This window comes from Crotalus tigris, unplaced genomic scaffold, assembly GCF_016545835.1.
Source record: "Crotalus tigris isolate CLP2741 ecotype Arizona unplaced genomic scaffold, ASM1654583v1 scf7180000018636.906410, whole genome shotgun sequence".
In the NCBI taxonomy this organism is placed as follows: domain Eukaryota; kingdom Metazoa; phylum Chordata; class Lepidosauria; order Squamata; family Viperidae; genus Crotalus; species Crotalus tigris.
Window position 1 is genome coordinate 762,896 of NW_024097116.1, and position 12,472 is coordinate 775,367.

Sequence of the window (12,472 nt, forward strand, 5' to 3'; positions counted from 1 at the left end):
GAGTCTGGATGAGGAAGATACTACAAATACTTGGGTATCCTTCAAGCTGACAACATCAAGCACACTGAAGTCAAGAAAAAGATTAGAGGTGAATACATCAAGAGAGTGAAGAAGATCTTAAAATCCAAACTCAATGGAGGAAATACCATAAAGGCAATCAACACCTGGGCAATCCCAGTCATTAGGTACACAGCTGGAATAGTGGACTGGACTCAAGCAGAACTAAAAGCAATGGATAGGCAGACCAGAAAAATAATGACAATGAATCATGCCCTTCATCCACGCAGTGACATTGATAGACTTTATCTACCAAGGCAAATAGGTGGGCGTGGAATGCTACAAGTACATCAGATGGTTGAAGAAGAAAAAATGGCTTTGGAAGAATATCTGAAGAACAATGATGAAGATGCACTGAAATTAGTATATCAGGAAGGCTTACTAACTACTGGAGAGACCAAACTGGCCTACAAGAAAGACCAAATGAAGAACAGAATAGAGGCATGGGAAGACAAAGCACTACATGGCCAATACATGAAAAAAATAGCTGGGAAAGCAGATAATAATAAAACCTGGCAATGGCTAAGAGCAGGAAAATTGAAGAAAGAGACCGAGGGACTAATTCTGGCTGCACAAGACCAAGCCTTAAGGACAAATGCATACAAAGTCAAAATTGAGAAGACAGCAACAGACAGTAAGTGCCGCCTATGCAAAGAAGCTGAAGAAACAGTGGACCACTTGGTAAGCTGTTGCAAGAAGATTGCACAAACTGATTACAAGCAGCGGCATGACAAAGTAGCAACAATGGTGCATTGGAAGATCTGCAAAAAATATCATTTGCCTGTAAGCAAAAACTGGTGGGATCATAAAATAGAGAAAGTCATAGAAAATGATAAAATTAAACTGCTCTGGGACTTCAGAATTCAAACAGACAAGCACCTGCAACATAACACCCCAGACTTAACAATTGTCGATAAGAAAGACAAAAAAGTCTGGATAGTGGACGTGGCAGTGCCTGGAGATAGCAGAATAGAAGAGAAAGAACTGGAGAAGATAACAAAATACAAAGACCTACAAATAGAAATAGAAAGACTGTGGCAAAAGCAAGCAAGGGTAGTACCAATAGTCATAGGCTCCTTAGGTGCAATCCCAAAACAACTGGAGCACCACTTGAACACAATTGGCATTGACAAATTCGCTATTAGTCAATTGCAAAAGGCAGCCTTATTAGGAACTGCTTCCATCCTGCGACGATATCTGTAATACCATCAAACATCCATATCTGCCTATCCCAGGTCCTGGGTAAGGACTCGATAGGTAGACAAAATGCCAAATCCAGTCTGAACATCTGGCTGACTGTGCGATGATCGATAATAATAATAATTGACAAATTCGCTATTAGTCAATTGCAAAAGGCGGCCTTGCTAGGAACTGCTTCCATCCTGCGACGATACCTGTAATACCATCAAACATCCACACCTGCCTATCCCAGGTCCTGGGTAAGGACTCGATAGGTAGACAAAATGCCAAATCCAGTCTGAACATCTGGCTGACTGTGCGATGATCCATATAATAATAATAATAATAATAATAATAATAATAATAATAATAATAATAATAATAATAATAATAATAATAATAATAAAGTTGGAAGGGACCTTGGAGAGCATCGAGTCCAACCCCCTGCTCAGGCAGGAACCCTACACCATTTCAGACAAATGGCTGTCCAGTCTCTTCTTAAAAACTTCCAGTGTTGGAGCATTCACTGCTTCTGGAAGTTAACCTGCCTTCTGGTTAATTGTTCTAACTATTGTACTTTTTTAGCATGCACTCCAGTTTGATTTTATATTTTATTTGTGTCTTTTTAATTCTTTTTACAGTGTGCGTGACTATATTTACTTTCCTCAAATCTTAATTTAGTTTCAGAGTTTTCGTCTTGAAATTCTTAGTTCTTGCATTGCGGTTTGTTCTTATGCCCTTTTTATATTTCTTTTTGCGTCTTAAATTTCACTTGTAATTCAATCATTAAATGTTACTGTTTTTCTTTTCAGGCATTTCACTTTCTTGCAATTGAATTTTGTTTTCAGTGGTCATTACATTTAAGTGTCTTGAATAAATAAGATAATAATGAAATACATGTATCACAAAATTTGGGAATAAAGTGCCGGGTGGCACCAAAATTTTTCACACAGTTGAGATATGGGGAAAAGACTGGAAATAAACTATTTGCATCAATATGTGACAATTTTAAAGAAAACAAAAAGAAGTGTTTGCATAAATTGAAGAATTATTTCCTATGTTGTGATTGAGAGGTTATGTTGGAGGAGGGGGGCGATGACAACTTCCTCATTGGCTCAAGGGGGCGATTTGTTCAAAAAGGTTAAGAACCACTGCCATATAGGATACCAGCAACTGTACGATGTGGATAGAAAACAGAGGAACATAATAACAATAACAATATTTCTATTCTTCATTACAAGTCATCTGCGCTGCTCCACAAGTAGAAAATGGTAACTTTTCTCCTCTCTGGAGTCGTTACAATATTGAAGACATAATCTACACAAAATGTAAGCCAGGATATATTCTTGAAACTCATAAGAATTCATCTAAATGCACAAAAAGCGGTTGGTCACCATATCCGAAATGTGTCAGTAAGTAGTTTTTATGATACTTTGCAGATTTTTTTAAAAAATTCAGCGCCAAATCTTAAACAACTGATAATGTATTTGGTTGTATATATTAATATCTCTGGAATACTGTCATTTTTAGTTAATCATGGATAGAATCAGAAATAACAAGCTACCCCATTCGGCAACAAATGAAAATTCTAGTCTGACTTCATATTGCTTCCTGTTTTTCAGATCCATATTTTCTCACATGCTCACTTGAAAAGTGCTCAGTTTGAGCAAAGTTCACTTAGTTTAAAAGTCAACCTTTTGTCATAGAGGAATCATGCAAAATAAAAAAAAATAGCGATACTGAAAAAAATTACAAAAAAGCACCTAACCCTAAGCCCTAACTCTATTAAAAAGTGGCACATAAAGAGACAAAACACCCATTACATTGCTTCCTTTTCCTAAGTGCTGAAAAGTTCCAGAAATAAAAGACAAGTTTAGTTTTATTTAGAAGAAAGTAATTGGGCATTTTCTGAAAATTTCAAATATTTGTGACTAAATTTCTTTATAAATTCAAGTAGTTCTTGAATTGCAAGCACTGGTTCAGTGACTGTTCAATATTACAACAGCACTAAACAAGACTGATCTGTGAAGTTGCAGCTGTTATGGCATTCCTGTGATCACATGATCACAATCTGAATGTTTAGGGTCTGGCTCTCAAGTATCATGTTGCAATCAGCCATGGTCACATCATCACAATTTCCAATGTTCCTGATGGCTTCCCACATAGCTGCTCCTAATCCTGTTTCTTTTTTGCCCAACTTAACTCTATAGTACCCCACTGCAACACCCCAGTGCCTTCTATAATACAAATGATCTTAGTGTGTATATTGGGAAAGTGGTTTTAGTGGTCCCTATAAAGTGGTGTTTCAAACTGACATGGACATAAGACGCAAATCTAAATAAAAAGCAATAGCTTCTTGAATAGGAAATGTGACTTCTGAACTAGACATATATACATACACAGAAACACATACATAGAGATAGATAGATAGATAGATAGATAGATAGATAGATAGACAGACAGACAGACAGACAGACAGACAGACAGACAGACAGACAGATAGAATATGTGCAATAAGATCAGTGGTGGGATTCAGCCAGTTCTCACCAGTTCGGCAGAACCGGCAGCTAATTTTTTGTTGCTCAGGCACAGAATGGACTTCTGGAAGTGGCATCCACATAGAGAATCAGTTGTTCACATATTTGAATCCCACCACTGAATAAGATTGAGAAATCTGCAGCCTTATGGAATTTCCAAACTATAACATATGGAGGGTGATTAATTTTGATCACTTATACAGAAAAAAATTATATCTTTTGTTATTGCAGTTATTCAAATCAGCTTTTTAATTTGGTGACAAATTTCCTGAAGTTTTGAAATTACTTTGCAGGTTGAATTTGATAAAATATTGCACCTTTCAACTGTTTAAATTAAAAAATATATATGTTGTCCTAGTAAAAATATTTTTAAAATATCCTCAGCTCAGGATCTGAATCCCTCACTCACTATCTACCCATATAAAGGCTGATAGATATACTGCCATTAATCAGTTTTGGTAGCCTTAATATGGGTAGATTGGTGAGTGAAGAATTCAGATCCTGAGTGCTCTTTCCATTCATGGAGGATTTTTTGTTCAGTTCCCTGGCTTTCAAAAAAGGACTTCCAGATGAAAGTAAGGGAAACAGATAAATATTACTTGCTAGTAGTATTCCTGAATAGAATTGTCCTTGAAGAATGTTTCCATTTATGAAAATGAAGACTGATTCAAACCCATAATGGTTTTCAGTTCTTAAAATAGAAATCCTAAATGTATTTAGAAGATCACCTGAAATGAGTAGAATAGGTTTTCATTATGGAGTATAAAGTGGGGTGATCCATTTTGATGATGAGTATATTAAGCTAATATTTTGAAATGTCATTCAAGAGAACTTTCTAACAATGATGAAAATGGGTGGAATAGGTTGATGTTTTGGAACTGATTATTTGTCTATACTTTCTTCAAAGGAAAACAGTGTGACTTTCCTCATATAGAGAATGGAGCATTATCCTGGTCCAACATATATTATAGTGATGTCTCTTTTCCCAAAAAAGTGGGACAAATAATTGGTTTCAAATGTAATCATGGTTTCCTGTCAAGAAATAAAAAGCATTGGGATAGAATCAAATGCACTAATTTTGGCTGGGATCCAGAACCACAATGTTATAGTAAGTGCATCATTTTTTCAGTTTCACTTTTATGAGTTTGGAAAGCCTCAAAAATAAACTTTATTTTAAAATCGTAATTAGCATAAATCTATTTTAAAAAAACTACTAGCATACTGTAATACATTTGTAGGGCTGAAGAGAATTCAAAGGCAAAAAAGTTCTGCAACTTCTTAAAACAAATTGAGGGATTCTTCAAACATCTTTGCTGTGTTAATTTATGATTCAATTTAGCACACTTTTAAGTACAATTTTGCAAGGAGTTACATATTTTAGTTTTCTATTTTTTACTATCTTATATTAATAAGAAAAAAAAGAATCTTTTATATTGCACTTATTTTATAAATTTTCAGAAATAAGAGTAGTCAAAAAGCTATCCTTGAATAATTATCTTAAAATCTCAAAACCATGAGCATTTTTTCAATTTCCACAAAAATTTCAATCAAATAATTTGTACTGTATTTATCTGCTGCAAAGAATAAAAAAGCCATTTCTTTATATCTTTTTTCTTTCTTTTCTATTTTTCTTCTTGTTTTTTCTTTTTCTTGAAATTTTTGTTTTTTCTTTTATTTCCTTTTCTGTTTTTTACTTTGTTAGTTTTTATTTTATCTTTAAATTTTTAAATAAATATTATTATATATTTTCTTTTTAGAACAGTGCATTCCTCCTAAACACTTGCCACATGGTCATGTGACTTATAATCATCGGGATACTTTCATAGAAGATGATAAGATTTCATTTAATTGTGATATGGGATATTATCCTGAACACCATTTACCAACAGCCACATGCAGCAAAAATGACTGGTTTCCCATTCTGAATTGTGTCTCTACAGGTAAACATCACTTAGATCTTTTCTATGTATTTCTGAATATTGGAGAGTAGTATACATTCCATCCAATTCATCTTCCATTCCTTAACTTGCCTACTCCCCTCTAGTTGCACAATTAAAATTCTGGCTTCCTTTGCTTTCATGAAAGAATATATGCCATTTATCTCCTTTTCCCAAGCAGTAATATTTTAACTGGTCAGCAAGATAGTTTTTAAAAAATGGGAACAAAACTGCATAGTCAATCAATCAATCAATCAATCAATCAGAATAGAGCTGGAAGGGACCTTGGAGGTCTTCTAGTCCAGCCCCTTGCTCAAGCAGGAGACTCTAACAAGCCAGAAGATCATTTAAAAGCAGTTTATTAAAATATCCTGATAAAGTGGGATCTCCCTATGAAAAGGGAGAACCCCGAGACCTACCGTATATGCCAGCGTACAAGGCAACTTCCGCAAGCGCTAAAATCGGCGCCAAAGATGGGGGTCGTCTTATACGCCAAGTCGTCTTATACGCCGGAAATACTGGTAGTTTCCAGCATATAAGATGACGTTCTAGGAATGCGGCTCGGCGACAAAGACGGGGGTCGTCTTATACGCCGGGTCGCCTTGTACGCCGGTATATACGGTATCTTAATTCCTTTTTATAGTTAACACAACAAAGAAAATGCAAAAGTAAAGTTGATTGGACAGGAAAAAAGTAACCCTCCTTTGCATAGTAAATCAACTACAAAGGTTGATGCCAGTTGACACTAAGAAACCTTTTCTTATCCAGTCAACCTTCTGTAGCTTATCTTTTCAGTTTAGGAATGTTAGAAGCTATCCAATCAATCCATACAGCCACAGGATAAGAAGTTTTCCTACATTCCAATCTAATGGTTTTATAAAACCTTATCATCATTTTAAAAGAGAGAAAAGTAAGCCAAATTAAAATACAAAGTAACTATGTTTAAAATACAAAGTAACTATGTTAACTAACAAATTACAAAGTCCAGGTCAGGTGCCCCTCAGTATAGAGTAATAGTAGGATATAGAAATGATTCCAAATTTGTTAATTGTTTTCATTTTCATTTTCATTCAGCAACGTCTGCTTTTTCAGCATGCTTGTTCCTTCTTTTGCTATTTCTGTTTTCAAAAAAGAAGGAAGTTGCCAGCTCCGTGATGTTTTCGTCTTTAATCATTTTCCATTTTACCATCGTGTTATTTCTTTTGACACATCTTCTCCACTTCACTGTTACTGTATAAAGGACAATAGCAGTAGCTACAACCATTCTTACTAAATCTAAGTTCAAAAGTGTCTATTCTTAAATAATTGTGTATGGATTGTTTATTTTACAGATATTCATCAATCAACTTGGTAAGAGACATTTCACCCATTCTCCTCTTTCTCCTCCAAACACTCTAGAAGAATGAGAGGTAGCAGTCTGGTCTTATTAATTTTATTAGCATGATTTTGATAGCTTATTATATAGGCAGAAGCCTATTGGAGAAAGGCTCAACTTTAAAAGCTTAGTCACTCCTGTATAATAAATTCAAGGCAATCCGAGATATACAGCACAGAAGCCACAACTTACAATAAATAGGTCCAAGATGCATTGATCCTTTGTATCATCGATCTGTATCTTTATTTACTGCTTTCCCTTTGTTTTAATTATAACTGAATTCACTGGACTGCTTTCAAATGCATTAAATCATCTTTATTTTGTGTCATTTTGGTTACGTAAAGAAATAACCAGCTTTGGATTTTAGATTTTTTTTTTCAATAGGCCAACATGGTTATAATGGCTTTTTCTTGTTAATGAATCCTCTGGAACTTTTATTAAATGCCCTACATCAACATATGTATTTCTCTTCTGTAATTATAGATAATGTAGTTAGCTATAAGGTACTTGCTGTTATTTCTATTAAGCATGTGTGAATACTCTGCCAAATATTCAAGCATATGTCACTTAAAATAATGGTGAGTTCTAAGCACAATTTTATTTGTAAAAAAAATGTAGTACATCTGTAGTGCAGGGCTTTTCAACCAATGGTACGAGTACCACGTGTGGTACATTGGCACCTGGCAGGTGGTATGCGACCATCCTAGAAAAGTGGTAGTGGGGGAGGGGAATGAGCTGAACTGGTGACAGCACCACACAATCCTGAGCGAGAGATAGCTGGAGCTCCAGGGCTGTCAAGGCTCAGCGGAAGCGTCAGGATCAGTGCTTCTTTGGGGCTGTTATAATGGTCACAGTTACGGTCCCAGGGTCATGTGAAGTGACCAAAACCTGCTGCAACCACCTAGCACACGGGGGAAATAAAAACCAAACATATCCCTACCTCACCCCCGCTGCCAATCCACAACAATGAAAACCTTGGATGTCGCCAGGCAGACAGGCAGGTGTCTTGCTCGGCTGTGGCTGGGGGGGTACTTTTTTCAGTACCATTGTAACTTTGAACAGTTACTAAGTGAACTCTTGTAAGTCGAGGACTACCTGTGCTTTATCATTTTTTTCCTTTTTTTGGGGGGGGGTCATCAAGTTTCTGACACCTTGCTAGGCGACTGGTGGTACTCGGATGTTGCCATATCCTAAAAGTGATACATTGGGTGAAAAGGTTGAAAAGCCCTGTCTGTAGTGAATGTTTTTATTCCACTCTCATCAGAAAGATGACTTTACAAAAGCTGCATTACAGAATAGTATAACCAATATCATTTTTTTTCCACCTCCAACTCTACAGATTCAGTTAGATGAAGAAGAAGGTTTTAGTAAGTGAACTTTACCAGCATCTAATTTAATGTATACAGATTCTCATCTGTTTTTATATTATATGTTTTTATACACACACACACACACACACACACACACACACTGCTAATTTGTCTTGTGAGAAACATATTTTCTGAAATAAATATGTTAAAAACAACAGCAAGCTTTATTTACAATTTGAGGATTTAGGCATCTTATAAATTAAATCTTTCTATAATGAAATCTTCTTATAGCAGTAAAACAGCTAATCGATTGTTTTATGGTGGAAATCTTCCTCTGCCTGCAGACATATTGGCTTGCCAGTGGATAGTGTGTTTAATTAATAATACTTGTTGTTATTGTTCTACTATCTCAGGTGTTGCCGAAGCAGAAAATGCTGCTGGTCCAACCAATGTTGTTAACAAATGTTGTAACTAAATCTTGCCATTGGTTATATCTGACAGATATAATATTAAGTTAATAGACTGAGAAGATCTCGCTTCTGACTCATTTATATATTGCTCCCTATTTTACCCAGTTTTTGTTAACTATTAATGCTCTTATTTTTAATGTTTTAACATTTTGATATTGATATTACTGTTTTTATGATGTTGTAAGCCATCTAGAGTTCCTTGACAGTGAGATGGCGGTGAAATATTAATTTAATAAATAAATAAATAAATATTTTTTAAAAAAATATCTCTTAGCACAAAGTATGGTAAAAATTCATCATCATCTATCAATTGGTTGAAAGTCAGTATCTTTCCACCTTCACTAAGTTAAATCTTTTTATTACATATTCCATAACTTTCTAACTGACAGAATTGTTTCCAGAGATATCAGAATTTTAGTATAGATCTTAATAGGAGAAAATGGGCATTATTAGATTTGCTTTTAGGCTACACTCAACCAATATTGAAAATAAAAAGGCTGGAAGGAATGATTCAGTAATAAACACAACATGTTAGCCAGATAACATTATGGGAAAAGCTGGTTTTTTTTCTTTTCTGAAATTTGTTGATGATATATTTACTCGGGGCCAACTTCTTCCAGCTTCTTTGTAGGGAACACAAGACTAGATGCTAAATGGTTGAAAACAACTTTGCCTCTGGGCATATTCAGTTACATGCAGAGAATATCCAGTTTCTGATCATGAACAAAGATTTTCAGTTCCACATCACATTTTGTCTCCTACAGTACATTTCAGAGAAGGCATTTGGTTTTCCTTTTTTATACTTGAAAGTTAGGATTTATTTCTATGTCTTTTCCCTTGGGGTTCAGATTTTCCCTGTGTTTATGGATGATTGTTCTTACTTTCCAGTCACTGAGCTGGTTAAGTGACTAACATTTGAATTTAGCAGGTGTTCAGAAGAGAGCAGTTAATGATCTTGTTGCACCGTTTTGGCATAATCTTCATGCATAATTTCCTGGGATTTCATCACTGTTGTGCTCCGGGAAGAAAGTTCTTCATATCTCTGGCAAGCACACATGACATGGAGGTGAAAAAAAAATCAACCCAAATGCAAAAACAGACATTGGGATGAGAATCGAGATGGAATTTCATGATTAGAAATGATCCTGGATCCTTTTTTTTTTTTTTTTTTAAATCAACAAATTCCTGATGCTAGTGACAAGCATGCTTGTCAGGGAGTGAACAAAAAATTCCAATTTGAAAGCAAATATGGATGCTGGGAAGCAATTTGTGGTGGAATTTCTTGCTTAGAAATGGTCCTGGGTCCTCTTTTTTAGAATTGACAATTTTAGTCCCTGAGAAGAACTGGAGAACTTGAGGAAATGGGACTGTTGTGGAGGGCTGATACCACAAGCTGTGTTCCAACAACTCACCTGCAAAGCCTTGTTTCAATCTGTGGTGGTGGTGGGTGGCCAAGTTTGGCTTCCTTCACATGATAATCACCACTGCCCCTTCAGGCTGTCTAGGTGAGGGTCAAGCACTGCGCAGGTGCAGAATAGTGCTTTATCTCCTTGCCTTCCCATGGCTGTCAGCCAACTGAAGAAGCACACAGCAACTGCACAGAGCCAAACCTGATTCATCCGCCCACACACACGTATTTACATTTGAACCAATAAAGAAGACTTATTTGTAGCTCAGAGTTGAAGTGACAGGCCCTTGATGCTTTCTGAGCTTGGAGATTTTCTTGCAGACATTTCATTATCCAAACTAGGTAACATCATCAGTTTGTGTAATGAAATGTCTGCAGCAAACCACCAAGCTCAGAGAGTACCAAGGATCCACCCCCCCTTATTTATAATTGATTTCTAATTTCCCATTGATCTCATGTGGTCTGGAGCGGAGCAGCCAAATCACTGGATGTGGCCCAGAGGCCATAAAATGGTCAGGTCTGCCCTAAAGTAGCTAGTTCTTCACTATTAGGGGTATGCAAAGTATTTCATTTTGAAAAGTTTCAAGTACAAAACTTCGGGGGAAAAAAAGTCTACATATGAAGCTATCATTTCTAATTTTTTCTTCTTCTGTTTTACTTAGTTTATTTTAATCACTATAATGTAAGTAGCTTTCCTGCATAGGTATCAGTTGCATACACCGTTTCTTCACATCTTATTCAGAATAAAGCCTTTTGAAAAGACTTGCTCCTCTCTATCTCAACTCAAAACCAAGTCTCACTAAATTTGATGCAGTATATTAGATTGCATCTTCCTTGCAATGAATTAAAGAGCCTATTTGATGCACAAATTATTCAATATCATTTTTCTAAAGAAATGAATGATGGCAGCATATTTTAACCAGCATATTAATATCAGTATTCATGGATCATTCTCTTTAATAATGCTACATGAAACTTGATTGAGTTTGTTCTCGAAAACATATTTTCTCTGCATTGTCTGCAGCTGTTCACACTGGATTTTGAAGATAATAAACTACTTTATAAATGCTACATTTGAGCAATTATTATTATTTATAAAACAATGCAGTTTTCAACAAATATATAGGCCATATAGTATTATAATGTAAAGTGATATGTATTTTTTAAAAATGTACCAGAAGTCAATAATGTATACCTTTTATATATAAATGTTTAGCTAATTTCCAGTCATCAGCCCTTCTTAATTCAATGGCAATGGAACATTGAAATGGATACTTTTAGCATAAAGACGTGTTAAGCACATTAAATGAATAAAATTCATGTGAAAAAATAATTTCTATTTTTTATTTTCAAAAGATATATAAATTCTCATGGATATTAGCCAAGATGAATAGATGTTCTGATGTTGATTGAGTTTAATGGTTTTATCATGGCTTATATATACAAAGCCCTTTCAGAACTACACCACTTTTAGTCACAACGAGCATGTGTATATGTATTTGTGTGTGGGTATGCGTATGCACATGCACATACATACATACCCACACACTATGTATGTATGTATGTGTGCATGTATATGTATGTATGTATGTATAATTTAAATAGCCTTTTTCAGTAGCTCCTGGCAATAAATTTTGCAATGTTTACCAAAGTTCTGATTCAAAGTCCTCCTCACACTGAATACTGGAAGTCATAGGATTAGGACTTACTTCATCCACTCTGTAATAAATCACTTTTCTAAACTTCACCTGTCTAATATTCAGAAATTATATTAGAGTCCTGCCACAGACAAAAGAGAAACACATGCATTCTTTTGCCATTCATTCATCGCATTACCAAAACTGTAATAAAGATATATTGTTGGTTAGCCAGAAAGCATTAGAGAAAAGAGGTGATTTTTTAAAAATGTTACAAGCCTTCCTTCTCATTATGCTTCTTCAGTATTTCTTTTGTTGTTCTTTTAACTATGCTCTCCAGGCTTACATTTCACTTAAATGGATTCCAACTGAGGCTCTGGCCAGATTTTGTCTCTTTAGACATGAAAGAAATAAAGAGTAAGATGTTACCTGAAGAGAACTTTCAGCTGTGATTGTGAATGTAGAAAGGTTTCAGCAGAGAGGGAAATAGTCTGTGACATCAAGTGCATGTCATTATGAAAACTTTTATGCAAAAAAATTATTTCATCTGTACAATATTCTC

The 12,472-nt window shown here is 35.3% G+C and overlaps 1 long non-coding RNA gene across 2 annotated transcripts; it reads left to right on the plus strand.

The window, feature by feature from the left end:
* Positions 1-2,372: 2,372 nt before the first annotated feature.
* On the plus strand, positions 2,373-7,449 carry LOC120313370. 2 transcript variants are annotated; one of them, XR_005558138.1, is made up of 4 exons: positions 2,373-2,648; positions 4,681-4,881; positions 5,531-5,713; positions 7,042-7,449. It is a non-coding gene; the product is annotated as an uncharacterized LOC120313370 (long non-coding RNA). The 2 variants fall into 2 exon arrangements; XR_005558137.1 differs by lacking the exon at positions 7,042-7,449 and having other exon boundaries at positions 5,531-5,806.
* Positions 7,450-12,472: the final 5,023 nt, after the last annotated feature.